The sequence below is a fragment of the Uloborus diversus genome, chromosome 5 (assembly GCF_026930045.1).
Source record: "Uloborus diversus isolate 005 chromosome 5, Udiv.v.3.1, whole genome shotgun sequence".
In the NCBI taxonomy this organism is placed as follows: Eukaryota; Metazoa; Arthropoda; class Arachnida; order Araneae; family Uloboridae; genus Uloborus; species Uloborus diversus.
In genome coordinates, this window is record NC_072735.1 from 52,129,987 (window position 1) to 52,146,075 (window position 16,089).

A 16,089-nucleotide genomic window follows, 5' to 3' on the forward strand; every position below is an offset into this window, starting at 1 on the left:
ATGTACTATGACAGGGAATAATTCATAGATGTATAGATACATAGATATATATATGCGTACAATTATTTTATTTTATTTTATTTTATTTTATTTATTTATTCATTTATTTTATATTTTTTTTCTTTTAAGAAAATATTATTTAGTAAGGAAATCATTTAAATTACTTCTTAAGAAACAATGGTGTATCTTATTTAAATGTAAAACAAAAGCGATTAAAAGCTGTTGAGTTTTCTAAACGTCCGAAAGGGTTAAAAATACGAAGGACATAACAAAAACTGACCTATATACGCAGTAAAATTAATTTTATAATTCGCATGAAATTTGCGAAATCTTTCAGACAGTTCTGGATTAAGTCTCTCCTTCTTTTTACGTATTTAATAAAATTACTTTATTTTTAATGACTTGTATTACAGAAAATTATTCTCAAAAATTTTCTAACAGGTTAACCAATTGTTAATTATATATGATATGCAGCATGAAAAGAAGAAAATTTAGGCAAATACTGCAATGAAGGTAGACAGCTTCTTTTTTTTTTTTTTGTATTTACGAGCAATTATCTTCCGGAGATTTTACCAAATATGATGAAAACCAAATTAAACAAGAAGATTCTAACATAAATATTTCTTCTAGAGGCCCAAGTCGTAGTCATTCATGGGATTTGAGAAATGTTTTGGTAACTTAAATTCGTTTATAAAAACCAGGTTCTATGGTTAGTTTGACCTTTCTTTAAATAATGAACAAGGGGTTTTGCTTCAAACAATATTTGGTAGAACTTGGTTCAGAATTTGGACCTCTTAAGTTTTGTGTCTTCATTAACGGTGAATTTGTGCGCAGTTCTATTATCTGTTTCTAGATAACAGTGAATCCCTTTTCTAAGTGCAAAAACGTTCTAAGCAAACGAGAAGGACATGAGTGAACCACGAAAGTTTTGCTTTTTTTCCTATTGCTTAATTTTTGAAATTTCTGTAAAAGAGGAGAGTTTCATGTTTTTAATTCGTCTGTTTCACAAAACTCTGCATTCTTTAAACTTAAGATGCATTCAGTGTGCACAGTTATCGTTCTCTCCTGGAATTCGCATATTATCGATATGCACCCAAACTAGCCCTTTAACTTCCCGATTTAATGTATAATTCTCCCCGGAGGAAAATATTATTTAGTAAGGAAATCATTTAAATTACTTATTAAGAAACAATGGTGTACCTTATTTAAACGTAAAACAAAAGCGATTAAAAGCTGTTGAGTTTTCCAAACGTCCGTAAAGGGAAATAAAAAGAACATAACAAAAATTGACCTATATAAGCAGTAAAATTAATTTTATAATTCACATGAAATTTGCTAAATCTTACAGACAGTTCTGGATTAAGTCTCTCCTTTTTACGTATTTACCAGAATGATTTTTTGTTTACCAAGATCAGATTACAATTTTTTTGATTGAAAAAAAGGTTATATTTCATTAAGATTCATTATAAATTCTTTTATGTTTTCAAAATTTTCTAATTTTTTTCCGAAAAATCAAAATGTAGAAAAAAAAGTGAACCAACTTTTCCTAGGTACAGATGTTCTTTCAAAAATATAGTTTAAATGTTTCATTCTTTTAAAAGTGGAAAACTGAAGGAAATATTTTAAAGTAATAGAAGATTTTTAAATTTAATCCTGTACTTTTATTTAGGAATCATTTTACTCGTAAGTGAGAGAAAGAGAGAAGAGGAGAGATTTTTTTTTTTTTAATTTGAAGGAAAGGAAGTAGAACCTTTACATATTTTAACGCAAAATAATTTCCATTAACTGTGCAGTAGGTAGGAAAAAAAGTCGCAAAAGCAAAAACGATTTTTCAAAGCTTAATGTTAAATAAAATTTGATATGTAAATGACTTTATATAAAAAACCTTAATCATCAATAAAAGTGTTGCTTGTTTTTAACTTTTAAACAAACATGAATGTAAAAAAAATCCTCAAGATATTTATGCTTTCTTTTCAGGTACTGCAAATATTTTTGCAGTGTTTATTTGCTTTGCATTAAAAAAAATTAATTAACCTAACATTCCAAAGGTACATTTTGCCACACTACCATATGTTTCTTCCTTTTAACAAGAGAACAAAACAAATATATTTCGTTTCTTTGACGTTAGTTGCTTTGCTTTTAGTTCTAATCATTTTTATAACTTGATGTCTGAACTTGGTGTATTTCGCAAAGTGTCGAGATATCTTTATGTAAATACTGAGTGTTTGTGTTATTTATTCGCAATCAAATTTTATTACAATCTATGAAGTTCAGTAAAAAGAAACTGATGGATACGCTATACTCTCCCCCCGCCCAAAAAAAAAAGAAAAAAAAAACGAAAGCCTGTACTCTACTAATGTAAGAGCAGATAAGTAGGGGAATGTAAAACAAAGTAAAATAGTTAAGATGACTAAGCTTTTTCAAAATGAGAAAATTGAAAATTTGGTTTGAAAATTACAGTACAAAAAGAAAGAATAGTTTATTTTATATTAAAACTTGCATTTTTAATTTTTGACAGTAAATTTGAGCTTTCGAAAAAAAGTAGAACTTTTTCACTTTTTTTTTCTTTTCATGCGGCAAAGTGAAAAATAAAATATCTTTCAAATGAAATATTTTCTATTCGACTATAAAAATATATTTTTGATCAAGTGAATCAGTAAATAAAAGATTTAATAAATTATTAAAAAGATACTGAAACAATATACGAAAAAAAACAATCAATTAATTAATGTATGAAGAAAATCAATAAGTGAATAGAAAAGCAAATGATTAAGAAAATAAGTGATTGAATGAATAAAGAGAGAAAAGAGAATTTATAAGCGATTTGTAAATGATTTAATTAATAAATTAATACGTAACTGATTTAGTAAATGATTGAGAAAGTAAACAAAATACACTATTTCACTTTAACCCAGATGAACTTGATTACTTGTGCAAAATATTTAAAATTGAAATATGATTAATATTAACTAAATAAATACTGCACCGAATATTATAAGATCTCAATTAATACTTAAAATGTTAAAAACAAGACCTTCTTTATTTCATAATAACGAAATAATTGTTGACTTAACACAAAATATTACACTAAGAGTATCAATTTTCGAAAATTGCCTGTATTATCTTATTCTTCAATCTTCTGTGGTATTTTTTTCTTGACTGGAATAGGCTACATGTGCTACTACATAGTTAAAATATTACAAGATTTCACTTTGCCCCACTATTTCCCTACTCTTCAATATCACCAGCTTGGCAGAAGTTATGCCAAACAGCTTTTCTACTTCGGAGATTGACAGTTGGATCAATAGTTGTGCGCTTGTTTTAATGCATTTGTTTATATAATTTTTCTCTTTGTAAATTTAGTTGGATTTAGGTTACTTTGCTATATTTTCTCTAAGATTAATCTGAGTTTAGTTTCTTTTTCTGACGTTATGAGAATAGTAAAAAAACAAGCCATCCAGATTCAATTCATAAAGTGTTGTGATGCACAATTTTTAACACACGAATGATAGCATTACATGGGTTTGTAAAACATGTTTGTAAAAGTAATTTTAAAGTTTTTGTTTGTGTTTATAATTATAAATTTTAAAAATTAAATTATTACGTAAATCATGCATACATAGAAACAATGAAAAAGTATAATATAGATAGTGAATAATGTAAATAAAATAAAAATAATATAAATACAGATAGTCGAGATGGGTTTGGCATTTAAAACCGTTTTAAAACTTTAATCACACAATATTAAATTATGTTATATATTTTTCCACATTTGGTGTGATGGGCACATTAACAGATTGGCAAGCTCTCTAGAAACTGAAGATGCATGAGTTTATTGATTTTAAATTTCAGAATTCATGGCCATTTTTTTTCTGGTTCAAAAAGAAGAAAATGAAACTTATCAAGCCATGCTGTACAAGCATTTGATTTTTTTCTCATTTATTGTTCAGAATACATTTCTACTGAATATGATGTAGCTCAAACAAATGCTTCTGAACTTAAGTTATTTTACGAAAAAAATATTTTAAACATTTTTTGTGATAACTGCAATGGGCTTTGTGTTTCCGCGATGTGATCGGTACATAACATAATCTTAGCAGTTATAATGTACTCGTTTAAAAAGATTCCAATCAGACATTACACACACGAAAAAGTTGCCATAATAACTGACATTTATGTATACCACTATGTCTGCAAATATTGTGTTAAAATCTTGTCTCGTATTCAGAGATAATGATGAAGTGTTATATATAGTTGTATTTTAAATGTATATAAACGTAATAACTCATGGGTAGACTGATTTGACTACAATGTTCTATAACAATAACACATGGCAATAATTAGCTTGTAAAATACTACCGTAAACGCGGGCTACTTTGGCCCAGATTTTTAACTTTTCTCATTCTTTTCTAAATAATTTTGTAACTATTCGTATTTCCAAACTGCGAAAACTTGTTTTACACATCTAGAGATCTCTTAATTAAATTTTTGAATAGTTAGCAGTTCATTTCCAAGTATTTTTACCCTTTATTAGTGTTTTTTATTTGGGCCAATGTTAACCTTGTGTTTGAGTTACTTTGATCCAAAAAGGTTTTCTCTATTTAAAATCACTGTAGAACTAACTAGATTGAAAGAAATATGTGTGCTCATTTGAAAAACTATTTATTTGAATGCAAAATACATTTAGAAGAAGTTTGAGTCACACATAAAGGAAAGTTTTAAGGAAAAATATTATTATTATTATTATTTTAATGTGTGTGTGCGTACTTAGTTTTTGTGTCAGAAATTGCCGACGGAGAACAGTCATCATTGCATCAGTTTTGGAGTTAGAATAATTTTATTAAGACAGCACCATTTGTAAAACAAACGATCCTAAATTGTCGGTCACTCCCAAAACTTTTTGGTGCATTCCATGCTCTCATTCGCTCCTTCTTCTCACGCCTAAACAGCTATCTTTAGAAACCTGAGCTCATTCCATTCTACAATAATAAAATTACATAAATTTTCCAACAAATTTAACAATATTTGTAAGAGGTAAATGCAACTGAGTAAACCTTTTTCTAAACTTCCAGCAACTTTTAATTCCTCATCATCTTCTATGTTGAAAGCCATGTAACTGAGCCCTGATTAGTTGAGTCAGAAATCTCTCTATTAATTCGTTACCAAGAACTCCGCGTTTCTTTCTTGTGTTTTTCCTGTTTAGAGTCATAATTTCAGCTATTCTTTTCTTTTCCAAATCTCTCTGGTGTATTTTTTCAAGTTTTTATGCTAAACCAAAGTAGGTCGTAATTTTTAATTACAGAGATATGTTTTCATTGTCAATTAAAAAAAAACTAAACAGAAATGAGAAGTAAAACTATAGTAGAGCATAGAGTATTAAACAGCGCTCGAAAATAGGTACTTAAAAAACTTTTAGCTGATGTAGAACTGCATGTACAGGGAGAAGTTTGAGAAGTTATGAAAGCACATGTTAGCACAAGGAATATAGAACCACTAGTGTTGTAACTTAAGCAAAGCTATAGAACGGCTTGGTATACATAATTAATGATGGGGATGCTCTGTAGTGGAAGTTGTCAAAACATGTTAAAAACATTGCGCCTTGAAGGTTGACAGAGGACATTGTATCTTTTTATCCATGTGGGCCAAAGAAGCACCCTAGGGCCTAAGTAGCCCGCGTTTACGGTACTTCAGGAATCTACTTAGACTTTTACACTCTATAAATGAATTGGCGCATTGAGAAGGAGTTGTCAGAAATAATCAAAATTGTACACTCGTGAGAGCAATATTGATGTAAGAAAGTGATTATAAAATGAAGGCAAGATAATCTTAGTACTAAAAAAAAAAACCCAGGTGAATGGAGGTTTTAGAAACTTTTCAGCTACTTCTGGTTTGAATTGTACGAGACAATGCAGTCGAGCATTGAGAAGTAGCAGTGTCATAACTCAAACCAAAAATGAAACTGTCGTTAAGAAAACGGCCTCTGTTTTGTATTCACATTACAATGCTGTAAAAGGTGTTTTGTTACAGGGATTTTAATGCTCTTTCTGTAGTTCGTAATCAGCAGAAAATGAAAAAACCCACAGCCTAAGTTCTTTAAACATATTATGCATCGAACATAATTTAAATTCTTACCATCATGATACAAGGAATGTTTGGTCAAATAGAAAAGGATTGCATACATATTTTGTGGAGAAATTCACCTGTTTCTTATTTGCGTTACTAAACTGCAAAAACATTTTGTTACAGCGGTATTAATGCTTTTTCTACTATGTGTAATCAGCAGAAAATGAATAAACTCCACAGTTACCCCTACTTCACAAACATTATTCTTCAATCCCAATTCAAATCCTTACTATCAGGATACAAAATTGTTATGTTGAATGGAAAAGGATTATAGTAAATATTTCGTGAAGAAATTATCTTATTTCTTATTTGCGTTACTAAACTGCAAAAACATTTTGCTACGTTGATTTTAATCCTCTTTCTGTTTTGCATAATCAGCAGAAAATAAATATACTCAACAGCTATCCTTTCTACAAAAACATTAGTCATCGATTCCATCATCTTTCCTTTGGTGCAGAGATCTCTTGAGCACGTTATCTTGGAACATTGAAAAGACACTCTTTCCGGGAATCGCTGACGCCAGCTTTCTCATTGTTAAAGACCTATGGCTGATGAACGCTCAAGAAAATCCGGCGCCTTTAGTGTACTTTTCTCAACTACTTTCGATTTTTATCTGAACAATATTTAACAGTTCTGAGATTTGAATAAAATTTGATGTCTAGCCGGCGGCACATATTGTGCATGCATAGATGTATTTAATGGCTTTATTCCTCAGATGATTTTTACGCGTAAGAATAATCGCCATTGTTGCAGTAGAGTTGTGCATTAGATAGTGTTTAACAATGAAGCATTAATATTTATTTTTCAATTCAATTTAAATGTATTAAAGAAATTATAATTTTTTTACCCAGTTACTTTGATTTTCCATAACAAAGTAATATTTGACTTTGAGAAATCTTGTCAATATCTATGTTATCTTTAAATTACTTTTCTTTTAATTTCACGCTATAAAGTGTCATTGCGTTTCTCAATGGATATGCTATTATTTTTTATTTATTTATTTATCACCAATATTATTATTATTGTGAAACTTATACTTTTATCGATGTTTGTCGAAACGGCAAAATAAGTTTCCATGTATGAACCAAACATGTGTATTAGGAACTAGCCCATAACTAGCCCATTAAATAAGTTTATTTGAAGCAATAAGATGCATGCAGCTACCTATTTTCATTTATTTGAAGAGAAAATTTTACTTGAAAAACAAAGTTGGACAAGTGCGGAGAAATTTAAGAATTTGGCGGATATCAAACAACATAAAAAGGGAGATTTAAATAACCAGTATTATTCTGGTAAAATTAACTTATCGATGTATATAAAGTGCAAAACCGCAAAAAGAATTTAAGTTTCCAGAAATTCAAAAGGTAGTTTTGCCCCGTCATTTTTGGTGCCCCTAAATATAATATCATACAGAAAACTAACAGAATCAATGCTGTCAATTGGATCAAAAAAGCACCTCCAAAATTTTACACTCGCAGTAAAATTACCCAACATGCTCGTCAGACCACTAGCATTAAAAAGCTTAAAAGCTATAAAATCGCTGGATGCTATAAACACGCTGAAAATGTTTGTTACTATTTGTAACAAATACATTTATATTTCTAAATAAAAATTTTACACATAAATTACTTTCAGCTGGTAGTTTTCTGAAACAGATGCAAAGTAATTTACTCTTATTACTATAGTACAACACCATCAGCGCTTGCAACATTGCTATATTTATATTTTTCAACTTTCAAAATTTTTATGTTAAAATATTAAAATAAATTAAATAACCCGAAAAACAATGTATGTTGCATATAGAAATCTAATAAATTGATTCAAATTGTTTTATTTTTTAATCATCATTAAACACAAAACGTAAGGGTAAAAATAAAAATTAGGTCTAAGGTACAACGCTTTATCCAAACATTTTTTTATGCATAAAATACACTGATAGCTCAGCTTTTTTATACTTCTTACATTTTGAAAATAATATTAACTTTAATGAAATCCCAAATAAAAAGAGCTGCATAGACATGCGACACGGTAGAAAAAGAATTATTCGATCTTATAGAAACTATTTATAGAAACTTTTGGGCTTATAAGCTTTTAAAACTTTAAAACCAAATATATATTTAGTTTCTATAATTTAAAAAGCATCGTACTGTGAAAGTTATTTAAGGAGAAATTAAAATTTGAAACAACAAAATACTTTTTCAACAGCCATACTTCACCATACTTAATGAAAAGTAAGCAACTGGTACAAAATGGAAACATTTTAAATATGATTCGTTGTGGCTCATTAGCCATCACACTTTCGTTATCGTACTGAACATTACAGATAATTCATGATTGTTGTGTATAAAATTTTATGCAAATGCGTTGATCATACTGTGGGGAAAAGAGAGTTGATTGTTGTACAAAATATATTTTAGTTACTAAATACATATATTCGAAAAAAAAGGGGTTCGAATTTTAAATTTGTTTTCGCACGCATAATCAAAGAAATCCCACGATTTAAATTATTTGTTTTTCTATTGAAGACAATAACTTTTTTGGAGCATCTGTTCAAAATAAAGATTATGGAAATAATTTCAAATACTACATACGAGAACTTTTAATCAAATACAAGAAATTGCTTTGCTCTTATTTTCTCAGAAATATTCCAAAGATAGTTTTCAGCGAAGTTCCTCCTCGGATTACATCTCAGAAATTCAACTAAAAATGAATTAAACTGTATGCTAGTGAGAAATATAAATTTTCTTCTAAAACGAATTTCTTGCATACAAACATTAAATTTGTCTTTCTAAACGCAATCTTTACAAAAAAAATTGAAGAACTTTAAAATAACCAAAGGTTGGAGTTGATTGATAATTATGCAACCAATTTTACACAATTAACTCTTATTTTAAAACCATCAAGAAAAATTTATTTTCTATATATTTTGTAGTTCCTGTATGTATATGTAAGAGAAATTAATTTGGCTTAAATTCAACCACTGAGACGTACGTAAAATACAAGCATCAAACTGGAACTGCTTTGATTTAATTACGTAGAATATTCACATGAATATTTTTTTTCTTATTAAACAAATTCATATTCCATAGACAACCAAAAGTTATTTTTTCTAGAGATTTTGTTAGTTTCGTTTTTTTATTATTTTTTGAAGACTTACATGCTTACGATATTAACTTTGCTTTTTTATTACGCTAAAAAAAAAGAAAGAAAGAAAACTGAAACATCACAGCCAGAACACGCGAACAGACATTTATTTAAAAGAGAGAAAACGGAAAACGCTTTTGTCTTTAGTTGATCTATTTTTCTCTTATATATTCTTGAGTTATTTTTTTTTCGTTAATTAACTTATTTGGCAACAATCTTATTCCACGAGCAGCCAAAATGTAATATTTATAGAGATTTTTAAACATCATCTTTGATCCATTTGATGAGGGCTTAAGGCTCACAATTATTTAATCTACATTTGATTTCACTTACAAAAAATAACTGAAACATCACAACCTAAACATGAGAATAAATATTTACAAAACGGGGAAAAATTGAAAGCGTATTTCTTTAATTGTTACGGGAGGGGAGCAGACCGACAGAGCCATTTTTCCCCTTCTCAATACCATACTTTCCAATTTTCATTTTTTTAGTATTTATTTAATTACATTATTTGTTTTTGACTTTTTTTCCCGACATTTTTAAGATGCATTAAGCTTTCTTTCATGCTCCTTTCTTATTTTTTTAATTACTGGGAAAGTGCGAAAGAAGGCTACAAAGTCAAGCAGTTTGGATTTCAAGAAATATAATTTGTCATCAACCTTATGCGTAATACTTCATGGCGCCAATGTATTAGGAAAGATTGAAAAACTAATCTACTTCGTTTGAGTAAATATCATCATTTGGTACAAAGTGATAGAAAACTCATTTCTGGAATGAAATATGATTTAATTGCAAATAACACGAAAAAAAAAGTTGCAAAACGAATCGTTTAAAAAAGATTTAAATTTTCGATTTCTATTTAAAAAATATAATTAATAAAAAAACATGAAAAATTTCTTCAAATGTTATTCCAAATACTCCCATGTAATCTCAATAAAAGAATAGTAAAAAAACCGAATACAACTACCATAATATCAGATAAATTATACATAAATGTAATGTAGTAAGCATTATAGGTTTGTTCTTGAAACTGACTAAAAGGAAAACAACGATGAAGAAATAGGTTTGTAAATTATGCTGCAAATGAATACATTACAATAAATTCAAGAATATCGATACCATATACCGGAGAAGAAACTTTTAACAAAACATCTCTATTCGAGAAAATATCTTTTTTGTCAAACTCGAGCCTAAAAAGAATTTTTTAAAGATTGATGGCTTTAAGAAAAACTGACTTTTACAGGAACGTTTCTCTTTTTCTCAACCACTTAGAGGTCAAAAAGAAATTCTTAAGAAAAGAAAAGTTTTATAATAAATATTTACGCAGTTAGCCGGTAAAAGTCGGCACATAATGGATCAAAAAGTAAAAGCCATTTTCTATTTTGTTAAAGAATCAACAAAAGGCAGCATTTTTTTATATTCGTAACTTTGAACGCCAAAGTAATTATTTCAGTGCTAAACATACTGGGTTTTTTCTTAATGGTATGGCTCACCGGAATAAATATTTTTTCATTGCATTAAATATATTTAGTACAACATACTTTTGATAATGTTACATAGTTGCATACAATATATCGTCGCCTCAGCGTAACGGTAAGATATATAATCCCAGAAATAACACTAAGATATCTTAATGTTGCTCTGAAGCGACGATGCATAAAACTACTTCTATATAAAACTTAGTACAAGTTGCAAAAAGCTGAAAAATGTAATTTTCTTAACGTCAGAACAGTGCCGATCATCCGAAATTATTTTTTTCGGAACCTTAATTAACCAATAATTGATACTTCGAATTTAATTGATCAGAAAAAAAAAATCAAGACCATTGGAGGCAGTCCTTTCAACTACATGCGCCAATTTACCATTTCAGCACTATACTTTTTTCTTTTTCTTTTTTTTTTCTCAAATTAGCCAAACCAAACCCAGTAACAAGACAGCTCATAGGAGCCAAGGCCTACTGTGCCCATCTCAGTCTTTCTGACCAAGGGCTCTGGGGTGCTAGGCAGGTGTTCCGGTTTGCTGGTCAGCCGAACGCGGAGCCCCCAGGGTTTAGTTCCCTAGCACGATTGGTACTCATTTTATCGACCCGCTGAATGAATGAGCGGCTAAGTCGACTATGACCGACCTGAAGATAGAACCCGAACCTGTGGCGTGTAAGCACGAAGCAGTACCACTGAGCAGCTGAGCTTCTTTTTCTCATGTTAACATTCAAGACATAACAAGTCTTGACATTTTCTAAGCACTATGTGTATTTTTTGCCTAAAATGATTTTTTATCGAAATTGAAAATAATAAATGAATTGAAATAAAGGAAACGGTGAATTATGAGGGTTTACGAACAAAATTTAACTCAGAAGGCAATATTACGATTTATGGAAAATACATTTGAGAGGGTACTTATTTATGAATGTTTGGAATTATTTTTAACCTAAATCTCCACAAAAGTTCTGCTAAATAATATTAAAAAGATATGTTCAAACTTCAAGTTTGCCTTAAATTAAAGTTTAAAGTCGGAAATTCAATTTAAGTAAACTTTAAAATAAATACTTCAGACAAGTGATAAACGGATAAATGCACTGTATGCAAAACTGGAACCGAAACTTTCTACTAGCAGGAGCACCAATTCTGAAAAAAAATGAGATAGCTTGAACAAAAAAATAAGAAAATACATTTTTTAATACACTTTTTTCATCTTTATGTTTGTCCAAAATATATCTAAACGAAAGGGAGAACCAAGTTTGAAAAAAAACATTTAAAAAAAGAAGCAGAAGAAAAAACGTGCTTTAAGAAGCTCTATATTTTAGATGCTGCCTAGTTCTTATTTTCATTTTAATTATTCAGATTCTCATACGTGAAAAGAGATTTCAAGCAAAGATATTCGATTGCTATAAATTTTATATAATGATATCTTTCTACAGCAATACCAACAATTGTTTATGTAGAACTTCACATCTCTCTATATCGATGCATCTATAAAGAAAAATATTCATAAAAAGAGAAGTTTTTCCGTAAACTTTTATCTTGTGAGGTCAATGATTTTTTTTTTTCTTTTTTTTTTTTTGCTACCGAGTAACGTTATTAGGTAAAAGATTTTAAAAAATAAATAAATAAATGTCGGAATCATATATAAACACGTTTTATGCTTGTTCAGAAATATTTTTTCAACTTTCTTTTTCCTTATTCAAGTGAAACTTTTTATACGAGGACTTTGAAGTTCTGATCAGCGAACTATTGTGTGACGGATGTGATGAAGTTGCTTTGAGTGACGAAAAGTCCCGCCCTTCTTATTTTTTTTTCCTTTCTCGTTTTCCTTGGTTGCGTGTACTGCGTAGAGAACCAGTTGGTTGTTAACAGAGCATTCGATGAAACACGTGTGTATAAATAACAATTTTGGGCCTTGTTCGGTGTTCTCGTTGTTTAAAATCTATTTTCTTCATTGAAATACACATTTTTGTCGTGAATATGCCTAAAACGTCTTGGTAGAAACTGGTCTTTCCATGGGTTCGAAGCTTAGCGCTCTGCCGATTAAGCCAGTGTTATTGTCAGTGCATGGCCCCATTTAATTCGTATAAGCCTTGACAACCACAAAAACTCTTGGCAACAAAGAGGGCGCTACAGGGAACCCCTGTTTCCATTGCGTTGCCATTGAATGGATGCAGGGTTTCCGCTTAGCGCCTCTTGCAAACAAAATGGGAGACGCCCAAACAAAAATAAACAAACTTTGAAACGATTACATTAACTGGTGAATGTATACGTTGCATCGGTCTAACACAGAAAAGTCATAAATTGTCGAGGCCCGAAAAGCGTTAGCGTCATTTGTGGTTCCATGGTCAGTCAGATTGCCCTGCCCGGAAGTATTAATATGTGCATGAAAACGATAACTTCTCTACTTAGGAACGAAGTTGGTGCACAGAGACACACATGTATATAATTTTATGTAAATAAACAAATGATGAACATAATTTATGATACTCTAAAGTGATTGATGAACAATTAAGATATTTTCCTGTAACACAGATGTTTTAGTTGCATGGTTTGTGTTTGCGACGTAACGCTTTTTTTTAAAAAATTAAAAAAAAAAAAACGCAGTTTATATGTACTACTCATAAGAATAAAGTACACCCAAACCTGTTTTGTGCGTTCTTTTTTTGTGCTTTTTTTTTTTTTTTTTTTTTTTTTTGCGAACTGTTTTGTGCGGTGTATGAAAATTTCAATTAGATTGAGACTCAATTGACGAAATTATTTATAAAACGGAAGCAGTTATTTATAAAACGGTCGAAGTCATTTTAATATGAAGGGACTTTTCTTATGCGGTCCCTATCCATTGCACACAAACAGGTTTGGCTGTATTGCACAAAACCTAATTTTAAATGCAAATATGTGATTAAAAGTGGATAAGCAACTGAAAGTCACGAGACTCTATAACCCTAATGAAGTTAAATACACTTAATTAGATTTCTTTGAAAGTCCGCACTGAATTCATCTACCTTTCCCGCATTACTTTTCCAACTTCACATATATCTGCTTCACATATTTCTGCCTGTTAATGGACTAAGACTTGAAGTTGTTTCATGCTAACTTTTTAACAGTTATAACGATTCCGTGAAATCCAAATATGCATCACTTTTGGTTGGATGGTTGTACTGGTTTTAATGGCAAAAGAGCCTAAACAGGCTGTACTGCACGTAACGATTGTTAAAAGAAATTTCATATCCCTTTTGAAAAGACTATTTTCGGAATGTATGAAGAACTGGATTTTGTGAACTGTTTTTTTCTCAAATCACGCATTGATAAAGCGTTGTACTCATATTGAACAAATATCTTATTGTTTTATATGAGTACAAAGTTTTTATTTTGTTATAATTATAAATTAAGCTACTAATTATATTTTGTCCATCTAAATTTTAACTCAATAAGAAATTTATAAACTATAATATTATTTTTACTTTTGGACTTTTAATCCAAGTGACTAAAATGATAAATAATGACAACGGTCGTTATATTGATAAACTGTTCTTCACATTTTTAATAGCAAACATTTCAGAACAACAATGGTTTCATTTTGTTCAACATTTGAAATTCAGAATGGCTAAAAATGAAGTCGTAAAAGGTAAAATAATTATATTCTTACGAATATCATATCCATATGTGACAGAGCATTTGACTTGTGTCTGAAATCCTTAAAATCAAATCAAAATTTACGCGAAATTTTACGTTTCAGCAGTTGAGTTCAATAGTTGAATGCATGCGATAAAAAGGGTAGTCAGTACCCTAAATACTTTTAAAAATTCATTTTTTTTTTATTTTTAAATATTTTGAAACTCTATTTAAATACATTTTCAATGATACAAACTTCTTGATCGTGCTCATTTTAGAAGTAAGTGAAAATAAGCTTCAAAAAAATGTAAACCAACACTGATAAGATATGATTTTCCCCTCTAAATTGCAATATCTCGAAATGGTATTTTTAAACCTAACTGTTCCTTTTTCTCAGAAACAAAATTGTGTGAGGCTTTGAAATTTTTACCCCCTATTAAATACATCTAATTGCATACACTGAAGTAAATTTTTTCTCATAATTGAAAAATAATTTTTTATAGATCTGGATATCTGGATCTCTGGATGTTTGTTACGTGCCTAGACCGTTCCACCGATTTTAATGAAAGTTAGGACAAAATTAGTTCGTAGCATAGAGGTAAGCATCTTAATGCGATTTTTCGAAAATTCGAAAATTTTGTTCTTTTTTTACTCCAGTTTTAAGAACATTTTATTGAGCAAATTATCATAACATGAACGAGTAAATTGCCACAACATAGACGAGCAAATTACCATAACGTGGACGAGCAAATTACCATAACATGGGAGAGCAAACTAGCATTACAAATTGGTGAGAAATTCGTCATCCAATATTTGCAAATAAACATGCGAACCAAATAACTTTTTAATTTTCTACTACTGGCAAAGTCGTGCGGGTACCACACTAGTACAAAAATAAAACTAGGCAGAGAGGGTAATATATAATACCCTTCGACTCTAGAACAACTATTTGTTAAACACACACACTGGTGAAATGGTGTTCCATGTAGACTAAGTTGTATATTAATGTCGGGACAGTTTTAAAACTCTAAAGTATTTGTGTTTTTGTGCTGGTAGTTGGATGGGTTTTTTATGTTTTCTTAATTTCAGATTAACTCTCTGTTTAAATTATTTCGTAAACCAAGTATTAAGTTCATATAATTTTTTGAGTTTTTTTTTTTTTCCAAATATCTCAAAAAAAAAAAAATACTTTCGATTGAAGAAAAAAATAGAAACACAGACTTAACTTATGGTTGAAAGTCTTGATTTAAAATTGTTTTATCATTTTGCATTCTTTTCTAATTTTTCTCTTGAGGCAACAACTCCCCACCTTTTTGGTCGCAAAAAATTGCTAAATGTACTTTTTAATAAAATGTTTCAAATAATTTATCAAATCTTGCTTTGCCATCATTAATCAATTACTTCTTTTGCTGCTAATTTTTACTTCTTTTACTTATTTATATTATTCACGTGTTTCGGTTCCCGGGCAGGTTTGCTGCAAAAGTAATTATAAAGTAAAATTCTCAGATTCTTTATCGAATTGAGTTTCATTTAGCAAAAAGCTCGAGGGTAATGGAAAATCAATTTTTCTCTTAATTTCTTAGAATGTTTCGATACACTTTAGCGAGAGACAGCAAAATAGTAAAAAATATATTATTTAACAAATAAGAATATTGTTTTAAACACCACAAAAATGACATTTACATGCCTTAAAATATGTATAATTTACGTTTCACCTATAAGG